The sequence below is a fragment of the Notamacropus eugenii genome, chromosome Y (assembly GCF_028372415.1).
Source record: "Notamacropus eugenii isolate mMacEug1 chromosome Y, mMacEug1.pri_v2, whole genome shotgun sequence".
In the NCBI taxonomy this organism is placed as follows: domain Eukaryota; kingdom Metazoa; phylum Chordata; class Mammalia; order Diprotodontia; family Macropodidae; genus Notamacropus; species Notamacropus eugenii.
In genome coordinates this window covers 12,957,562-12,979,195 of record NC_092880.1, presented here as the reverse complement: position 1 = coordinate 12,979,195, position 21,634 = coordinate 12,957,562, and the positions used below count along the sequence as shown (strand labels likewise).

The following is a 21,634-nucleotide window of genomic DNA, read 5'->3' as shown; positions in this document are numbered from 1 at the left end:
ATCTACTTTGTTTATCATCCAAAATGCATTAATTTTGTTCATCCAATACCTATTGGAAGCAATCTATATTACATGCTGCAATTGCTTCTATGCCTTGCAGGGTTAAAGTTTCATCTCCTACTCATAATTGTGAAAGGTATATGATCTACATCTCTTCCAATTTTTTATGGTATGATTTTTTGATATTCAAGTCACATATGCATTTTTATTATGGAATATGGTGTAAGATGTTGGTCTAGACCTAATTCCTCCCAGACTGCTTTCCAGTTTCCCAGAAATTCTTTTCAAATAAGGAGCTCTTTCTTTAGTAATTTGTGTTTTAGGGTTTATGAAACACTGAAATATTGAGCTCATATTTCTGACTCTTCCTTGTCTTGTTTCTTTCATTGGTCTACTTTTCCATTGTTCAAGCCATTATCAAATCACTTCCATGATTGCTACTTTATAATATGATTTTAAGGCAGGAAGTTCTTTTCCTTCATACTTACTTTTCAAATTACTATTTTTTTAATATGACATTTTTTTAGTTCTGTAAAATATACCTTTTACCTAGTATTATAAAACATGTTTTTGTTAGTTGAATTGATCGAGCAACAAATCTGTAAATTAACTTGGTAGCATTACCATAATTATATTTCCATGACACATTCATGATCCCTGATAACATCCCTTCAGCTATTTAATTTTTTATTATTTCTTTAAGGAGCGTTATAAAAGTCATATCTATTCACATACTGATATGACTGAATCTCAAATATTATACGCATTTCCATATTATGTCAGTGATATAACAAAGTCTCTGCAGCACAAAAGGAAGTTCTGTGTAGATCTCAAGCACAAACTTCTGGGATAGTTTGTATATATTCACTGGAGATCATGAAAAGTGGTGTTGAATGAGAGTGCTAAGGATTTATGTTCCCCACTGCTAATTTCTAAGGTGTTTACCTTGTCAGTATTCTTGTTTTCTCATCCTGTGAATTCCATTTTAATTGCTCTACATATGGTAGATAATTCCTCTTTGGGTAGGTAGAGTTGAGAATTCATAGGGATGAAGGACAATGTGTAGTCTGCCATCATGTTGGTCACATGAACTAGAATTATCTTTAGGTCTTTTTGACAACTCTGTGTTAGCCTTCATTTATGAATTAGTCTTATACATGTATAAGGTTCTAAAAGCAAGAAAGGTTTTCTTCATGAATATTTGCTTCCAATACTTTAAAACTTCATGATCCCAGAGTCTGCCTTCTACCCTACCTGCTGATTCAGGAGTAAGTGTTGTCACCTGTTAAGAAGCAAACCACTAACCCTAACAGACATGTAGCATACATGAATGTACTCAGTTAACAGTCACTTCGGAAATTCCCAAACTGTGAGGCTGAATTACATGTAGAAACTGTGGTTACCAGGCAAACTAAAGTCTCAAACCACCTCCGAAAAATTCCAGAAGCCTTCTCTGTGTCACCATTTCAAAGCAAAGCTTGTAATATTTTAATTCCTTCACCACAAGGGAATGTCCATTATAGCTTATAATGAAGCCAATAACTTAGAAAAGAATTTGGGTCTTTCCTCTCTTCCATCAATTCATTGATTAAAAAAAAACAGAGGGAGAGAGAGAAGGTCTGTTTTGAAAATGGTAGCAAATGAGGCCACTATAAGCAAATTGTGGGCTTTCTTCCAGCACTAATAACAATTTAAGATAATTATATGGATACTTAGTGTTTAGGCCTTCCAGATTCTTCAATTAATGATATCATCACATATTTTGGAAAACCTTTTGAAAATAAAAATGACTGAATGTTCAGGAAACAGTCCAGAGTTTCATTCCTGGAAATTGCTTCTTTCTATGTCTATTTAATAGGGATAGCAGTAGAACCACTGTACCCCTACTTTTTCAGCGTCACCAAATATTATTGCTTACTTGCTTAGTCTGATGAGAAATATGAAAAGTCCACTGCATTAGCTTTATACCTCTTATGAAATCTAATTAGTTCATTTATTGATGATGGGGAAAATGCTGGCAAGATCTAATGAAAGGATGGCATCCAAGGAAGCCAAGAAGCTAATCTGACTGAGATCAGACTTCCAAATTTGGTGGGTTCCTAAACTCAGAATGAAAAATCTTAGAGGGTCTGGGGTCTCTACTTTGACACAGTCTTCACCCTGGTACAGGTCCTAATTACCACATGCTTGGACTATTGCAAGAGTTTTCTGGTTGGTCTCCCAGACTCAAGTCTCTCTCTCGACTTCTTTCCATCCTCCACTCATCTACCAAAGAGATCTTTTTAAAGGACAAGTCCATGCCAACCGCTATAAAATAAATTCCAGTGTCTCCCTATTCCTCCATAAAATCTGTTTGGCTTTTAAAGTCCTTCATAACCCGATCTTCTTACACCTGTCTCTCTGCCCTGTACTATATAATCCAGTGACTTTGGTCAATTTGTTGTTCTTTGAACAAGATACTCCAGCTCTTGCTTTTATTTTTACAGTCTGTCCTCTTGTGCCTGGAATTCCCTTCCACCTCACCTTTACCTCTTGGCTTCCTCCCACCTTCTGCAAGAAGTCTTTTCTGATGGTCCTAAATGTTACTGACTTCCCTCTGAGATTATCTCCAGTTCATCCTTTCTGTATCTTATTTGTCCATAGTTGTTTGCATAATGGCTTCCCCATTAGTTTGTGAGGTCCCTGAGGGAAGAGATTGATTTGTCTTTCTTTGTATTCTCAGCACTTACTACAGTGCCTGATATATAGTAGGTACTCAATAAATGCTTGTTGACCGTTGACTAGAAACAAGAATGTCATTTACAACATATATGAAAACATGTCATCTAGTCTTGGATTGAAAATCATAAGGGGAACTCCACTGCCTTCTGAGGTAACTCATTCTATTTTCAGTTGGCTCTATTTCTGCTTGGTTGAAATTTGCCTCTTTGAAATTTCCACCCATTATGCCCATTGCTTCTTCCCTCTGGGACAAAGCAGCATAAGTCTAATCTTTCACATGACAGCCCTTTAAATCCTGCAAGATAATTATCATGCTTAGAATTATCTTCCCCAAGGTCTGATTCTCACATGACATGATCTTAAAGTCCTTTATCATTTCAGCCACCCTGCTTTGGATAATATCCATCTTATAAATATTCCTCCTAAAATATTATACCTAGAAATGAAAATAATATTCCAAATGAGATCTACCCAACACAGAGCAGAAAGGGATCTCCCTGGACATTGCTTTTCTTAAATGCAGCCCAAGATTTCGTGTGTTTTGGATGGCTGTATCACACTATTAACTCCTGTTGCCCTGGCAAATCCACAAAAATTCCATGATTTTTTTCAGATGACCTCCTGTCTAGCTTTGCTTGTTTTATACTTATGAAGTCGATTCTTAAAAACCAAGTTTTAAGAACACGTTTATCCCTATTAATTTCACCATCTTAGAGTTGGTCCAGTACATTAGCCCATCAGGACCAGCCTGTCATCCAATGTGTGGTTATCCTTCCCTGTGTCATGTCATTGGTAAATTTCATTAACAGATCATCTCTACTTTAATCGAACTCATTAATAAAATTGGTAAATAGCACTAGGTCATGCACAAAGTTGCTTGAACTTTATTCTGTAATCAATGGCGAGCCACTAAATGCTTTCTAATAGGGAAGTGACATGACAAAAGGATTTTCTTAGATAGTCTTTGACCCCTTAGCTCCTGAAGATTTTCTGCCTCTCTCCAATTCAGCAAACAGGAAGGGAGAAGATAGAAATAGTTTTCTTTTTTCTCTACCAGATTCTCAGGGGGTGGGGTGGGAGGAAAACTGTAAAGGTTTATCTAGGCTAGCCAGGAATGTAATAATCTCTCCTTCCTAACATATCCCCATTAGTCTGACAGAAAAACCAACCAGGGGCTTTGGAGGCTTTTGAAAAATGCAGAACCATATTGTATTAATCATACTACAAGAATTAGAAACTCATTATAATGTAAAACCTAATTTGAACTAGTTGGGGCCAGCCTCAATTCATGAAAAGACTGAATTACAGAATAACATCGTATTCCTATGAAAGTACTTTCAAGTATGAATTGAAATGGAGGCAAGATTCACCAAATATTTCTCAGTGGAATTTCTCAGGGGATTTGCTTTCAATGACATTTGTAATGATTTATAATAATCATATTAATCAAAAGTATTTATCAAGCATTTTTTTTTGGCCAGGCACTGCCTAAGAAAATGTGTATGTGTGTATTTGTGTCTTGTATATGTGTGTGTATTGTGTATGTGTGTGTGTATTATGTATGTGCGTTTACTGTATATGTGTATGTGTGTTGTATGTGTGTACTGTATATGTGTATGTGTGTGTGTGTTTTGAGGCCATGAAATGATGTTAAAAAAAAAATCATACCACTTCTACAATAAAATTGATACTCCTGTCTTTGGTATTTAAAGACCACCACAATCTGACTCCAGCCTACCTTTCCAGAATTATTTAACATTATCCTTCCTCACACACTTTATGCTCCAACCAAACTTCTCTACTTGCTTTTGCCCAGATTATCACCATTACCTGAGACCACGCTCCTCATTTTGTTGGCCTTTTGGAATCCTTAGCTCTATTCAGGGTTCAGTTTAATAACCACCTCCTTGGTGAGGTTTTTCCTGATTGGCCCAGCTGTCAGGACTCCTCCCATCCCAAAGTGATTTTATATTTCTCTAGATAAACCTCCTGTTTATTTGCCAGCATATGTACTATCCTCCTTTAGGCCTACCCCCAAGATAAAGTGGTCTCCTTAGGGATAATGAATTGTTTTGCCCTTGTATTTTGGTCCCCAGAATTTTGTGTAGTAGCATATCATAGCCACATTTTTTAAAAAATGTATTTCATGATCCCAAAGGAGTTTTAATGAAATGTCTTACCCACCTCCAGAGTGAGAAGTGATGAACTCAGAGATAAACTGAGGCTTTTTTGGTGGTGGTGGGTAATTCAGGAATATGTCTTGCTTGACCATATATGTTTGTGATGGATTTCATTTTTCTTTGTTTTCCTAGGTGGGGTGGGAGGTTAAAATGCAAAAAAACTGAATTAAAAAAATTAAACTAAGAAAATGAATAGTAATATTAAGCAAATGAAAATGAATATTAAACAAAGAAAATGAATATTGACTTGAACTGACATGAAATTAATTGATAATCCCTACCATTAAAGACAGGGTAAAGATTCTTATAAACCTTAAATAATTCTATAAATGTGAGTTGAGGTAACATTCTACTTGAAGAGTAAGAGATACACAGATGAAAACACCAGAGAACAGGAGAGCAAATAGTGAGAAACTAAATATGTTGCTTAGACAAGGTTCATGGGTATCAGAAGTCATTATAGTCTTGAGCCTTTCAAAATGCATGAGGGACTGACAGCTTGACTTATAGATTAGATCTCAGAGGACCACAGATGGCCAACATAGATGTCAGGAACTTGGCAGGACAAGCAAGTGGTCTAGTTGTTTTGGCTTGGATGGAAACAGTAAGGAAGGAATTATTGGTGCTGAGAGTATACCTTGAAAGCAGAAATATGAGAAGATACCCTCATTCTACCCCCTTGCAAAAGTAGGATGTCCCCAAGTATGATTGCTGTTAGTCAGTCATTTTTTCAGTTGTCTAATTCTTTATGATCCCAGTTGGGCTTTTCTTGGCAAAGATCCTGGAGTGTTTTGCCATTTCCTTCTCCTGCTCATTTAACAGAAGAGGGAACTGAGGCAAACGGGGTTAAGTGACTTACCCAGGATCACACAGCTAGCTAGTGAGTGTCTGAAGTCAGATTTGAACTCAGGAAGACAAATCTTCCTGTGGTCAGGACAGGCACTCTATCTCTATGCCATCTAGCAGCCCATCCGTGAGTGTGGTATATATCACATATTTTAGACTTTTTCAATATATTTACCAGTTATGCTGATCCTTTTCTTCTTTTTGTATTTAAAATATTGTCTATTAAATTGGATGGTTTTCTGGGAAGTATGCTAGAGGAAATTATATTTAAGTAAAAAAAGGAATCAGTAAAAACTTATTTAAAAAAAGAATCGTTGGGTCTGTTGTTCAGTGGTTCTTCAGTTCAGTACATCAAGCAACACTAGATTCCAGATTTATTTCTTTTTGAGGATCCTCACACCAGTGATACCTAATGCAATGTATAGATAACTACTTTTCATTCTCTGATACACTTATCCTCATGCTCCCATGAATCTTCCATAGATCTATCCAAAACACAAGGGGGTTTCTTCTAGATCTTCAACATGGATCTAATCAGCATCTATGTAAAGCATTGTGCAAGGTACTTGGCACACAAAAGCAAAAATGAAGTGACCCCTGCCTTCAAGAAACTTATAGTCTACTGTTTTTCCAGCATTTAACAGGGCCCATAAAAATACAAAATTTCTGGATCCAAATGAATAATGTTCCTATAGGCAGTTATGGTGGTCCTATTCTAAATTATCCACCTGTTATCTCTTTTGTTTGTTCCACCATTTCTGAAGAATAAGCTTGGTAAACATCCCAGGGCTGTCTTTATCAGAATTATCTCAAATTGGCTGAGTACATGAAAGCGGATTGCACTACAGAGACAATGATGATTTTAATAACAAATAAAATATTACAGTCCTTGGCTTAGAAATGGAAGGAACCTTAAAAGTCATTTGGTCCAATCTAATCTTTTACAGTTGAGGAAGACCAAACCCCAAAAAGTATGTGGCTATCTCAACATTACATTACAAGAAAGTGTAAAGTAGATCACTTGTTCAAATTCAGATCCTCTGAATTCAAATCTGGGGTGTTTTCCATATACCATGCTACCTAAACCCATTTCCTCACATGATTAAAATACGTCTACAAAAGATAGTCCACAAATACGTTTGCTGCATACGTTAAGATAGTAAGAATCATAATCTATTAAGTATACAGGAAATTTATGAATAATTGGACTTTTAAGTGGTGACCAGAAACATTAAAAGTCTCTAAATTTTATTATTTTCATCCCAAAATTATTGAAGATAAATGTCAAACAACCATTATGCCCCCCCAAATATTCTTTTATTACATAATTTGTTTTACTTTCTAATTCTATTAATTATTTTTCTTTTCTTAAAGGCTTAATGCATTCCAGGATCACAGATTTAGAGTTTGAAGGAACATTAAAGGCCATCCAGTCCAACTCCCTCATTTATACAAATAAAGAGACTGAACCATAGAGAGAAGTTAAGTGACCTACCCAGGGTCAAAAACTAGTAACTGTCAGAGCAGGATTTGAACTTAGATCTTCCTGACTCAGCATCCAGTGTCCTTTTCAGTATGACCATAAGTGACAGCACCACATCTCACTACCAACAAAATCAAAATTGATTATTTCAAGCTTTCTGGTTTGTTTCATTTTTCCTGAATGAAGATTCTTTGGGTCATTGCAAGGCAGAACCATATCATCACAGCTAAGAGAAAGATTAGTGTCTCTAAGCTGAATTTCACCTGCCTCTGCCAGAGTATACCCCATCAAATCTCCAAACCACAAGCCTCTCCTACTAAAAGGGATTCCCTAGTCATATCATCTACCAGAAAGACAGAAAGAAAAGTCAAGAAAATGATTCCTTGAAAGTAGTGATTAGAGTCCTTAAACTTATATTAATTACACACAGTAATGAACTCAAAGTTAGAAATGAGAGTATTCTGTTATTTAAAATATCAGTCTAATTCAATCCTTTCTGAAGGGCTGCTTTCTCTGCCTTTCTGCTCCAGGCTAAATATTGCTCAGATTCAAACAAGGCCAGGCATTTTCTCACCAATTATCCCAAAGCCCCAAAGAAGGGTACTTACATCAAAGCCATGCCTAATGACAAAGGACACCTGATCACTAAATGTACAGGCATCTCTCAGTTCTCTTCTTCTTCCCCTTTTTGAAAAAAAAAAACAACACTATTTTCATCTCAGTCTCAACATAACAAAGGACTAATTGATGGGGGCTTTTTTTTTTCCATCCTTCAAAAATAAATTGAGTCAGCCACACATGCTCATCTAGAGGAATTAATTAGTGAACAGGAAATCTCTGGAGCCATCCTTAAATTGAGATTGAACAAAGCCCATGGTCCAGATGGCTTTTCATTTGAATTCTTTAAAAAACCTTTAGCACTCTGCTAATTCCCCTACAGTACTGAAAACTTAGCTAAATTAATATGAACAAGCTAATTCTCCAGGTGTTCAGTTCCCCCAAAGCTTGCAGTGCTCCATCAGAAAAGCCCATCAGCTATCTTCTAGACAGATATTGTTATAAATTCAATTGTTAATGTGAAACTCCTCTCCCCACCCCTCACCAGCCCCAAATGCTCATTCTAAACCTCTCCAACATTTCTGGCAACCAGGCTTGAGAGTTATTCCCTTAATTGGTTCAACTGATCATGTAGGATTTTTCAGAGTACAATGGCTATGTCAACACACACAAAATGAAGTTCAGAACTGAGGCCATTATCCAGGTTATTCAAGCAAAAAAGGAAAGAAAACATTGTTGCCTCAGTTAATATGGATAGTCCAGGGGAACACAGTTGGGAGGTAGAGGGAGTGGAAGGGGAGAGGAAGGGAAAATACAATATTGATGTATCCAGAGAATGGCCTCCGTTCTCCAATTCCCATTACATGTGTAGACAACAAAAGTTTGGTCTCAGCTTAAACAACCTAAAGGGGCTGAAGTTGTCACCAGATAAGGTGCCATTAATAGCTCTGGTTAGGTGGAGAATAGAGGTTTTTACTTTTTCATTATATCCTAGCACTTAGCATAGTTCCTCTCACATAGTAAACATCTAATTAGTGAATTTCTACAAAGGATAGAAGTGATGTCATAAGACGAACTAGATAATTTTGATTACCTAAAGTTGAAAAACTTTTTTATGGGGGGATAATGCAATTAGGATAAAAAGAGTAATTATAAATTGGAGAATATTTTTATAAATGCCCCTGATAAGGGTCTAATAATGCAGATATATGTGATGGGGACTGGATTTGTAATTTTATTGGTCCAAGAGACAGTTGAGTGAGGAATCTCTATCAGTGCAAATCAGCAGTCCCTCCACCAAGATGTAGTCTTAAAGAGCTACCCAGGTCATTGAGAAGTAAAGTGTCCAGTGTCATGTCAGAGATGATAGTATAAATCAAATCTTCCTAGTTTTCCCAGGTTGCTATCTACTATACTGCCTTGCCTATCTAAGATACGGAAGGAATCAAGACAAATATATAAGATTAAATCTTATTCCCTAATGGATAAATGGCCAAAAGATATGAACAAACAATTCTCTAAAAAAAGAACTGCAAGCAATTACAACCATATGGAATATTGTCCAACAAGAGAAATGCAAATCCAAATAACTCTGAGGTTTCATCTCACAATCAGCAAATTGGCAAATATGACAAAATATGGGAATGATCAATGTTGGAGGGCTTTTGGACAGAGAAATAAGGAGGGAAGGGAGCAAACATTTATTAAGCACTATTTGCCAGGCATTGTAACCCATCACTTAGCATAGCTTCTGGCATATAGTAAACCTTTAATAAGTGGATTTCAAGCAAGGGATAGAATTGATCCCATAAGACAACCTAAATAATTTTGACTACCTGAAGTTGAAAAAGCTTTTGTATGAAAAAAATGCACTTAGAATAGAAAGGGAAGCAGTAAACTGGGAAAATATTTGTATAAAATACCTCTGATAAGGGACAATATTGCACACATACTGGGATGAGGACGAGAACTATAACCCTAAATTTGTGTCAAGTGTTAGATGTATGAATAAAAGCTAAAAATAAAAAAGACAATCCCTGACCTTGGGCTTACATTCTAATGAGAAAAGACTACACATAAAATGAACCTGAAAATCTGGGGTGGGGAAAAGGAATGTACTCAACATAGGGGAATGGAAGGCAGGAACAAGACTAGAAAGGGGAAGTAGGTCCCAGAGCTCCCAGGAGCGGGAAAAGGGGGAGGATCTTACAAACAGCCATTCAAGTTGAAGAGATCAACAGGTTGGTTGAATGTTCCAGAACAAGAAGGCCTCAGACACTAAAGAAAATGCCAAAGCAAACAGTGGCAGAGGCATGGTTTTGGAATCCAGAAACTAGGAATGGAGCAGGGAGGAAAAGGAAAAGAATCACACTAAGATACTCTGCATGAAACTGAATTTGGTCTCAGTGATTCTGGAAAAGTAATTTGGATTTATACTGAGGAAAAAACTAAATATCCATACCCACTGATTCAGATAGTCCTTTGGTAGGTATGTACTCCAAAGAGGGTTATATTGAGAAGTGTAGATGATATAGAGACAAAAGATATTAGTAAAAAAAAGAGGTTATCCTACTCAGAAAACATAGAGAAGGGGAGGGAATTGAGGACGGAGAAGGGAAATTTTTTTAAATAAAATTAACTCCTAGTTTTCTTTATTAATTCAATGTTTTTTAAATTTGTTACGTGAAAGATAGATTAGACTTGCTGTGTGTGGACCAAGGGCTGAAATCAGAGCAATGGTCCAAAGTTTCAGAAGGTCTTATTGTAGTCTTGATGTCAGAAAAAACTTCCCAAATTTGAATGGGCTGGCTCAATACAGAGAAAATTACCCCTACTTGGAGGTCTTCGAGAAGAAATTGGACAACCACTTGTTGCGTATGTTATATTATAGTGGGGATTCCTTTTGTTGGTGAATTGGAAAAGATGACCTCAAGTCCCCTTCAAGCTTTTCAATCCTTTATTGTGTGATACCTCTGATGACATCATTTATAACACTTTGTAATAGGTTGTGGCCTATATTCACAGACCATACACCTCTCCATTTTCCTCTGGATAGGATTCATTTTCAATTCTTTGGAGACTTGGGTGTTTTCAACATTTAAAAAAAAAAAAAAACACTTCGATTTTAATCTGGATAAAATCACATATCTGCAAAGGATCTTCAATGATCAAATTATAGCTAAACTTTCTAAAATTGTTAAAAATCCATCCGACTTTTAAAGATCTTGACACTGGCAGCCTAAAATGGAAAAATATAATTATTAAATATTTTTATGTTGATTGAAAAAGATGACAAACAAAAGCTGGGAAGATAAGCTCAAGAAATGGCATGACCTGTTTGGATAACAAATTTGACCCCAAAAAAAACCCAACAACAAAAAACAACTCTTTGCAACTGAGGAACTCCTAGCCCTTCAATAGAATTCTAACTTTAAAAAATATATATCACTAGAGGTACAATCTAATTAAAAATACTTAATGCAAAACCCTGGGTGCTGGTGATACATAGACGAAAACAAGACAATCACTGCCTTCTGGGAGCTTATATACTGATGAGGAATCTGGGTAAGAATGGAGGAATAAAATATATGTACATATAGTCACATACATAACCATATATACATATACACACATACACATATATGCATATGTAGCATGTAAGCAAATAAAGAAATAAAAGGTACTTTTTGATTTTCAGTCTGAGAGTGTTAACTAGGAGAAACCAGGAAAATCTTTGTATAGGGTATCACACTTTCACTGAGGTCTTAAGGGAGATAGGAGTTGCAAAAAGTAGAGATAACAAGGGAGAGCATTCCCAGAACAGAGATGGGAGATGTAATGTTAATATGGAGAACAACAAGGAAGTCAATTTGGCTGAAACAGAGTTTTATGATGAAGAGTTATATGATAGGTCTAGAAAGTTTGGCAAGAGCCAACTTGTAAAAGGATTTAAATACCAAGTAGAGAAACTAGGGATCCACTCTAGTTTCTTGGGCAAAAGAGAAACATGGCCATCCCTTAGCTTAAGGAAGATTCCTTTTGGCAAGATGGATTGAAGTTTGGAGAGACTAGAAGCAGAGAGGCCAGTTATTCAACTAGTCCAGGTAAGAAATGATAAAGGATTGAAATAAGGTGGTGGCAATGAAAGAATACAGAATGCAGAAGCGTGTGAGATATGCAGATAGAGCCAATGGAAGTTGGTAGCACGTTGGAAAGTGGAAGTAATAAGAGAGAATAAAGAGTCAAGAACAAAAACAACTCTAAGTATATGAACTTAGGTTGTGGAAAGAATAGTGTGGTCGTCTCAATAGATACTGGGAAGTTTAGAGGAAAAGTTAAATCTCCATGCTATGCACAAAAAAATAAATAAATAACATTATCCCTATTTCTTGAAAAGTTTTTAGTCCATGATAAGCTTGAATTTGTAAATGGAAGATCTGAAAAGGAAGACAATCTTGTAATAACAGCAACGGTAAGCTCAAGTTTCAGTTAACAGAAAGAAACGAAGCTTCAGGGAAATTAGGAAGCAGTTCAGGGAAAAAAAGCTGAAAAAATATCTACTAGGAGGATGACTCCTCTTTACAAGTAGAGTGGAAAATTACTTTCATTTGTTTGGGGAAAAATGAATCACAAAATTCTGTGTACTTTTGGAATAGACACAAGCTGTAGAGTTTTGTCTACTCCTTCCTGCCTTGAGGAAGAGAAGAATGGGGTCTATGATAATGGGAGGTGAGGATCTCACTGTAGTCTGACCTAGTCAGACCGCTTTTGGAATGTTGCAGTGAATTGTAGATATCCCTATTAAGACGTATTGTTAATCTACCCCTTCTCCCAGATAACTATGAAAAGCCAGTCAGTCAGTAAACATTTATTCAGTGCCTACTATGTGCCAGTCATTGTGCTAACTACTGGGGATATAAACAAAGGCAAAAGACAGTCTCTGCCTGAGACAGTCTATTAAGAGAGATAACATGCAAACAATTATGAATAAACAAGCTATATGCAGGATAAACTGGAAATAAATCGATTGGAAAGGCACTGGATTAAGAATTAAGGGGGATAGGGAAAAATGTACTATAAAAAATGGAATTTTAGCTGGATCTTGAAAAAAAGTCAGGCAAGCCTGAAGGCAATGATAAGGAGAGGGAATATTGCAGGCATGGGTGATAGCCAGTGAAAATACCAGGAATCAGCAGATGGAGGGTCTTGTTTAAGGGACAGTAGAGTGACATTGGATCACAGTACCAGGGCAGGGAAGGAGGCTTTTGAATGCCAAAGGAAGGATTTTATATTTGATCTTAGAAATAAGAGGTAGCCATGAGATTTTGAGTTACAGGAGGGGAATCAGGGGATGGCTTAAGTAATCAGATCTGTGCTTTAGGAATATTACTTTGACAGCTGATTATAGGATGGATTGGAGTGAGGAGAGGCTTGTGGCAGGGAGACCAACCAGTAGGCTATTGCAATAGTCCAGGCATGAGGTGATGAGGGACTCATCTCCAAGGCAGTGACAGTGTCAGAGAAGAGAAGAGGACATATATTAGAGAGATGTTGGAAGGAAAAATCGATAGACCCTGAAGAAGTTAAGAAATGATTTGTTCTCACTTTCATCGTAAGAGTGAAGACTAGGGCTCAGATTAGTGTCCAGCCTCATTTAAAGTATTTCTCTGACAGCATGTACACTCACTAAAATCACCCTTGCTATATATTCTTCCACTTCCCAAACTTTCTGAAGCATAAAATCAAGATACTTAACACAAACATTTGTTCTGTGTCTATGTGGTCCCTCAGTCTCTACTTGAGTTTTCATCCTCCACTGACCAGCTTTGAGGAAATTTCCTGGCACTGAGACATCACTGGTCCTTGAAATTTCTTTAATGACACTGAGGAAAAGTCTATTCCTTTTTTCTTCTAGCAACATATCTCAAGTTGCTGATAAGCTTTTTGAAGAGGGATGTTGGTAAGTTGGGAGTCTATCATTTTGTCAGTATAACCAGTACAGTGAGGAATCTGGAAGATACGTTATATGAGTGTAGTGAGCAGCTGTCTCCCACATGTAGCATAGCGGGAAGGGTCAAAGAGGGGCTCAAAGGGAGGGAGAATAGATATCTCCATCCTCTTCCCCCCCGCCATCCTTCATTTTCATGTTCATTCCTTCCAGGAGGGGAATTAGGAGGTTAGAACCAGAAGCCTGGTCACTCTGATCTCCTCAGAGAGAGGGGACACCAGGCTAGAATTTTATCTATCTGCTCCTATAATATTAGTCTAAGGGATATGATTTTGGGATTCAAGCGAAACTTCTGATTTCAGCTTATTAATTGGAAAAGGATGGCATAAGCTTTATATCAAAAACTTGACTTCCTTTCCACCAAATACCAATTCCACAATGAACATGCATATAGCCAATAGTGAAGAAACCCATTTATCTAAGTCAACAGCAAAACTGAATCAGAGAAAATATATATGCAACTATATACCCGACAATATAAAGTGAAGAAGGTTGCCCAGTGGGAGTGAGATAACTCAGTTCAACCAATAGAGAAAATCCCAGATCACACCTGAGGGGAAGATTTCCCAAAGTTTCTAATGTAGAAAGCTGGGGATAAGAACATGATAGAAAAGGCTATCTTTGCTAATATTTGCTTCTTCTAGAGTCTTATTCTTCCTTTGGCAATGAAATGAAGTTCATATTGTTATATCACATTCTTTCTTGAAACTGGAAACCAGAAGTGCCCAAAGGAACTGCAGAGGGCAAAAGACCAAAGGTACTGAAACTCTTCTCTTTCCCTATCTCACCAACTTCAATCCACCCCTTATATGTTGATCTCTATCAATATGGAGAGAGTCCCATACCAATGTACTTTGGGATGACATAAGGAATTGTTGAAGGAACTGAAGATGTTGAGCCTAGCCAACACAAAACTAAAGGGAAACCAGATAACCATCTTCAAAAATTTTAAGGTCTGGTATGTTTAGTGTTGCTTCAGAGATCAGAACTGACACCAGTGGTTAGACTATATAGGGAAGAAGCTCTGAGTTTACCATACAGATGAATCTTCTCATAATGAAAGCTGTACAGTTATGGAATGAGTGACTTGACACAGTAGTAGATTTCCTAACATTACAAAAATATTCAAGTGGAGTCTGACTCTGACAGAAAGGATTTGAGGAACCTGTGGCCTTGAGGCCATATGTGGCCCTTTAGGTCTGCAAACAGTGAAGTTTGGGTTCAGTCAAAGGGCCACACTTCAGGACCTAGAGAGACACTTGTGGTCTTGAGGCTGCCAGTTCCCCATCCCTGGACTAGATGAATGTTTGAATTAGAGAGCTTCAAAAGCATCTTCAGCTCTAAGATTTTATGAAGCCCTTAAACCAATGAGAAAATAGTAGCAGGTTGGGAAAGAAGGCTGTAACCAAAATGGGTATCATACATGAAGCTCCCTTAGCCCTGAAATCCTATTAACCTTGGATCCTCCAAAACTTAATGACGTATTCCATTCCTATAAAAATCAAAATGTATTATTAAAAGGATGATTACTGAATACATGAAAAGGAACCCAATCATTACAAAGGACCAGCAATAATTTTATCAAGAACAGACCAAGGCGCAACTAATATCACTTCTTTTTTCAATCAATTCATTAGAATGGTAGATCAAGGGATTGCTGTAGATAGAAAGAACATATGTATTATTATATACATATAATGAAAGTATAAAGGGTATGTTTCTACTTCTCTGCTCTATTAGAAGGTAATAAAAAAGGTCCTCAAACAGTAAGACACCTAGCTATTGGCTGGTTGAAAAGGTCAGAAATCCCTAGTACCCTTTATACAAGCTTAGTTTTGTAGTCAGTCAAGATAGATTTATCCCTGGCAGTTGAGATGAAAAGTAGTTATAGGTCCTCAGAGGGATTTATTCCTTTTCTTTTTTCTTTTCTAATATAAAACTAGAGAGAGAGAGAGAGAGAGAGAGAGGAGATTTCTCTCCCCTTCCTTACCACTCCCATTGACACCAGATTTATGAGGATAATATTGTTACTTCTATTATTATTAATGAAATTTTAGCAAGAACCTTAATTTTGAGCTAATTATGTCAACTGGCTGACCATTGAAAATAAGTTCTTCAGTAGAGGACTCCTGAGCTATAGTTCTGCGAGTGCAGACCTACAGATCATTTTCATTCTGAGGCAGCCATCCCCCAGGGAATCCAATCTATGAGTAAGCTGGTAAAGTAGCCCCAAAGGGGACATTACATAGATATAGATGATCTAGATTTCAGCAAAACATTTGACCAACTGTCTCATGTTAACTTTGTAGATGATGTGGGAAGACATGAGCTTGATAATTATATGCTCAGGTGGATTTAGAATTCATTAAATGACAGGAAACAAAGAGTAATCACTAATGCTTTGATAGGTCTCTGGAGGAGTGTCCCAATCTATGTGTGACCCTGTGCTATTTGCATTTTTATCAGTAACTTAGATAAAAGTATAAATGGCATGCTTAAAATTTTTTGAAATTTGTCTGTAGCTTGAAGGTGTAGCTAACATATTACTTAAAACAAAAATCTTACACCTGACTTTGAAAAAATCAATTTCAGATGCCCAAGATGCAGATGGTGTGGCTAAAATGACTAGCAGTTTATATGGGGGAAAAAAACTATCTGGGTTTTTGAGTGAATTGTAAACTCAATAAGATTTTCCAATATGATATGGCAAACAAAAAATGAATTGAGATTAGGGATGAATTAAAAGGAAAATAGTGTTAAGAATAAGTGGAATAATGTCTTGGTCAGATCTTTTCTAAGGAATATTGCATTCAATTCAGCATGTCATATTTTAGAAAAGATATTGATTGTCATATGAAGAGCAACTGAACTGTTAAGAGACCTTGAAATCATGCCAGATAGGACCAATAAAAAAAATCTCAAGGGCACAGATTTATAGCCAGAAGGAACCGTAGTGGTTATCTGATCTAACTGGGGATGCTTAGTGGGCAGACAAGAAGACAGTGAGAGAGGGGTGAAATGAACGATTTCCTCAAGTATTGTAAGGGCTGTCATGCAAAAAAAAAAAAAAAAAAAAGGATTAGATTTTTTTTTTCTCCTTAGTCCAAGAAGTAAAACTAGATACAACCGAGAATGGGGGCTGGGGGAAAGGAGAGAAGGGACTGCAAAGCAAACAAGCATTTATTAAGCACCTATCATATGCCAGGCACTGTGCTGCACATTTAAAAAATATTATCTCATTTTGTCTTCATGACAATCCCAGGAGGTAGGCGCTTTTATTATCTCCATTTGACAAATGAGGGAACTACAGCACACAAAAATGAAGTGAAATAGCCAGGGCTACACAGCTAATAAGTCTCTAAGGCTGGATTTGAACTCCTGACTTTGGGCCCAGCACTCTATCCATTCTATTACTTAGCTGCAATGGATGGATAGAGCACTGGGCCTGGATTCAGGAAGACCCAAGTTCAAATCCAGCCTCAGACATTTACTAGTTATATGACCCTGATCAAGTCAATTAGCCTCTCTATTGGCCTCAGTTTCCTCATTTGTCTAATGGGAATAATAAAAGTACCTAACTCAGGGTCACTGTGAGGACAAAATGAGACAATAATTGTAAAGCATTTTGCATGGTGCTATATTAATGGAGCTATTATTATTATTTGCAGAAGCAGATATAACCTTAAGGAAAGGAAAAATTTCACAACAATTAGTTCACCCAAAGTTAAATGGACTGCTTTAAAGGTTCCCTATCACTTAAGGGCTATAAGTAAAGGTTAGATGACCAATTTACAGCACAAAGTATAGTGACGATTCTTGGCCAAGTATGGGCAGGTCTAGGTTTTGGTAACAATGCGATTCTTTGACTTTTAGACATGTGTCAACCAAAAGGTTGAAGACAAGCTGCTGGAATTACTTTTTAAGTAAAGCTATACTATATCCCAAACCTGTGTATAGTATACATACTATGTATACTATGTATACCATGTATACTACATCCTAAACCTAAACTTGTCATGATATAGCATCCAACAGGAATCAGAAATGAATATTCTGATCATGTCTAGGGATAAAATTATTATGAGCTATGACTTACGGAATAGGGATAAAAGTATCCCATTGTACCTAGGTTTTCTATCTTTCAAAACTTTGCCTTCTAATATTATCTACTTTATATTTAGCTTGAGGTTTTCAAACTTTTCTCTTGCTCACTGCAATGTATTCTTTTCCATGAGGAAATGTGGTACTCTGAATGTTTAAGCTGGCAACAAGGACGTGTTCCCAGGTGGCTGGGCCTCCAGAGCCATCACCCAGGCCTTGGGATCACTCTACCTCTCCTTCTGTTCGCCCACACTGTCACCCTCTTCTTTCTTTACTTCCCCTTACAGTGTAGGAGGTAGCCTTACACGTCTGTGGTGAGAAACTACTCTTGTGGCCTTCCCAGAAGGGAAGACAGAAAGAACAGGCCAGTAAAAACAATCTGCTGGTTAGGGTCAGGGCTGAGGAAGATGGACGCTTCAGGGTATGAAAACGGGTACCTTAACAGGAGACTGAGGCATGAGATGGCACTTCAAAACAGATAAAGTTTTGCAACCACTTGCTGGTCAGGAGGGTGTTTTGTTTGGGTTCTGATGGTTCATAATATTAACTGGGAGTTCAAGGTGGATTTGTGGTAGAAGTCATAAGAGGTAGTTTGTAGTTTATGTTTTAAATGGATATGAGAAGAGTAAAATTTTCCCATATACCCAATAAAACTCATGCAACAGCACATTGAGAACTCCACATCTCTACCTCCTGGCTTCCCAAGTCCCAACTAAAATACCACCTTTTTTAAAAAATTAAATTTATTTTTAATTTATGGAATAAAACAAGCATTTCCATAACATAGTACAAAAAAAAAGACAAATGCTCATGAAATTGTGAATCTATTATGTACAACTTGCTATACCTTTTAAATTTATAATAGTTATAAAGTTATAATAAAGTAATAAAAAAGTTATAATAAAGTTATAAAAAGTTATTTATAATAACTTATTTATAATAAAGTTATGAAAAGTTTTATAGGAAGTCGTCCCCACCCCCTCTTAATTCTAGAGCCTTCTTTCTTTTAATTATTTCCTACTTATCTTGTATATATCTTACTTTGTATATATTTTTTTGCATTTTGTCTCTTCCGTTATTGAGAGTAGGGCTATAAGCAAAGGTTAGATGACCAATTTAAAGGCTATAAGTAAAGGTTAGATGACCAATTTACAGCACAAAGTATAGTGACGATTCTTGGCCAGGTTGCCTCTTCTTGTATCCTTAGACCTTAGCACAGTCCTATCGCATAGCAGATGCTTAATACATGTTTATTGATTGATCAGCTTTCAGGACTTTCTTCGAGTCCCAATTAAAATCCTGCCTTCTAAAAGAAGGTTTCCTTATTCAGCTTAATGCGAATGCATTCCCTCCTTTGATTATCTTCTCTGTTAGGCTCTGAGTTTCTTGAGAACAAGGTTTGTCTTTAGTCTTTCTTTGTATTTCCATTGCTTAGCACAGGACCTGGCTCTTCATAGGCTCTTAACAAATGTGTGTCGACTGCCTAAACACCGGCTTAACTGTTTTTGTTTCATTTGTTAAAGGAGAAGAAAATTCAGAACTGTGATTTTGATCTCAGATAAAACATGTGACTTATAACTTGGACCATCTGAATCCAGGTCCCAGCATTCTCTGATTCTTACTGGGCAGAATAGCAAGAGATCTCAAGTGGGATGAAAGTCAATGTAAAATCAAAGTTAGGTCTGGACTACATAGGACCAAGTATAGAAATATACTGATGCCCATGGTGCTCAGCCCCTTGCTACTTACCTTCATGTTAAATTCAGTCCCCAACATTCATTCTAACCCTACCCCTAACCCTTCTCACTAACACTTTGGACGTGACTCTGAATCTTGTTTTTATTTCAGACACAGCTTAACCGCATCTAGTATTTTCTATAACCTGGGTTTCTTGAAGCGATCTTGACTTTTTCTGCAATTCTGCAAAGGGTTGGAGCAAAATCTATTATATCTGAGCTGAAATAAAGGAGGGGAAGCAATTATGATTTCAGACAAGGAAACAGCACAAATAAACTTGATTAAAAGAGATGAAGTAGGAAACTGCTTTTTACTGAAAGGTAGCAGAGACAACATGATTTCAATATTTAACATATATACATCAAATTGAAGAGACTTTCTAGAGCCAGCTCCAACCAGCTTGAGAAGATTGCTGAAGTTTCAGTGTGAGCTTTTACACTTTGAAATCATCCAACACTACAAATCAGAGCTTGATTTATGGTTTTCTTTATTGTCTGGACTTAAGAAAGGGTTGGAGAAAACATTAATGACACTGCTTGAACTTAAGTGTATTGTGCATACATTTTTTATCAGAGAATTTGTTTTACCAACACACTTCTGACTGAATGGCTTAGCTTCCAAACACTTAAAGGAAAAACTAAATGAATTATAAAGAGAAATAGATAATAAAATTATAGCGGTGGGAGACTTCAAGTTATCCCTGTAGGCCCTATATAAATCTAAACAAAGAAATAAAAAAAGATGATGAATGAGGAGGAGGAGCAGCAGCAGTAGTAGTCTACGACCTGACTAGAATTTTAGAAAATTAAAAAAAACAAAAACAAAAAAACAGACCTCTGTTGATTACTAAATGGAAATAAAAGAGATTGTTTACTTTTCAGTTGTTCAGGTATCTTTGCAAAAATTCACCATATTTTAGGACACAAAAATGTAACAAAGAAATACCAAAAAAGCAGAAATATTATACATATCCTTTATGGACCACAATGTTATAAAAATTATAGTAAATATAGGGCCACTGGAAATAAGCATTAACAATTCACTGGAAGTTAAATAATCCTAAAGAAGTGGTGGATTAAAAAACAACTCACAGAAATTATGGAAAATATAATGAAAGTTAATGTCAGCAATGAGACAGTATACCAAAATTTGAGAAATGCAGCCTTAGGGCAAAGTCTGCATCACTAACACTTTTATTAACAAGAAAGAGAGAGAAAAAATGAAAGAACAGATCAATGAATTGACAATGCAAGTAAAATACAAGAAAACCAGCAAATTAAAACACAATTCAGTATCAAAATACAAATGTGGAATATCAAAGACTAAAATAAATGAAAACCAAAACGAACAAAACTAGAAGATTTTACAAAAACAAAGAAGACAGACAACTAGATAACTTAATTAAAAAGAAAAAAAGTAAACCAAATTACCAGATCAAAAAATGAAAAAGAATTTACAACAAATGGAGCACAGAGGGTATTATTGGAGATTAATTTTTACCCAAAAATGAGTCAACCAAACTCATATTCAAATGAAATAAATGAATATGTACTGAAAAAAATAGAAAATGAAATAAAGAATTTAAACAATCCAATTTCAGAGAAATTTTTTAAAAATGAGCTTCTAAAAGAAAGAACTCAAGTCTATATGGATTCACAACTGGATTCCATTATTCAAAGAATAATTAATTACAGTATTACATAAATTGTTTGCATAAGCACCAAAAGTAGAAAACCTACCTACTCTCTTCTGTGATACAGATATGATCTTGACAAATAAACTGGGGAAAGCTCAAACAGAAACAAAGGAAATTACAAGACAATATTTTAAATTAATATGGATGAAAACATTTAAATAAAATATTGGTAAAGAGGATAAAGCAATATATCTCAAAGATCTATATTATGACCAGGTTGGATTTATACCAGGAATGCAGGGTGGGATTGACATTAGGAAAAATATAAACCTAATTAGCTATCTTAATAACAAAACCAATAAAAT

The 21,634-nt window shown here is 36.3% G+C and overlaps 2 long non-coding RNA genes across 4 annotated transcripts in view; one reads left to right on the top strand and one right to left on the bottom strand.

Moving 5' to 3' along the window:
- The window catches only part of LOC140516648 (uncharacterized), a 155,087-nt gene that overhangs the window by 43,075 nt on the left and 90,378 nt on the right, over positions 1–21,634 (bottom strand). Inside the window, exon 7 of one of the 3 annotated variants that reach the window (XR_011971404.1) lies at positions 4,906–5,029. The exons of the other annotated variants lie outside the window; for them this stretch is intronic. This is a non-coding gene — a long non-coding RNA (uncharacterized lncRNA). The remainder of the gene's footprint in view (positions 1–4,905; positions 5,030–21,634) is intronic. 3 annotated transcript variants of the gene reach the window in all.
- LOC140516649 (uncharacterized) lies at positions 13,675–19,924 on the top strand. Its single transcript, XR_011971411.1, has 3 exons — positions 13,675–13,747; positions 14,440–14,552; positions 19,745–19,924. It is a non-coding gene; the product is annotated as an uncharacterized lncRNA (long non-coding RNA).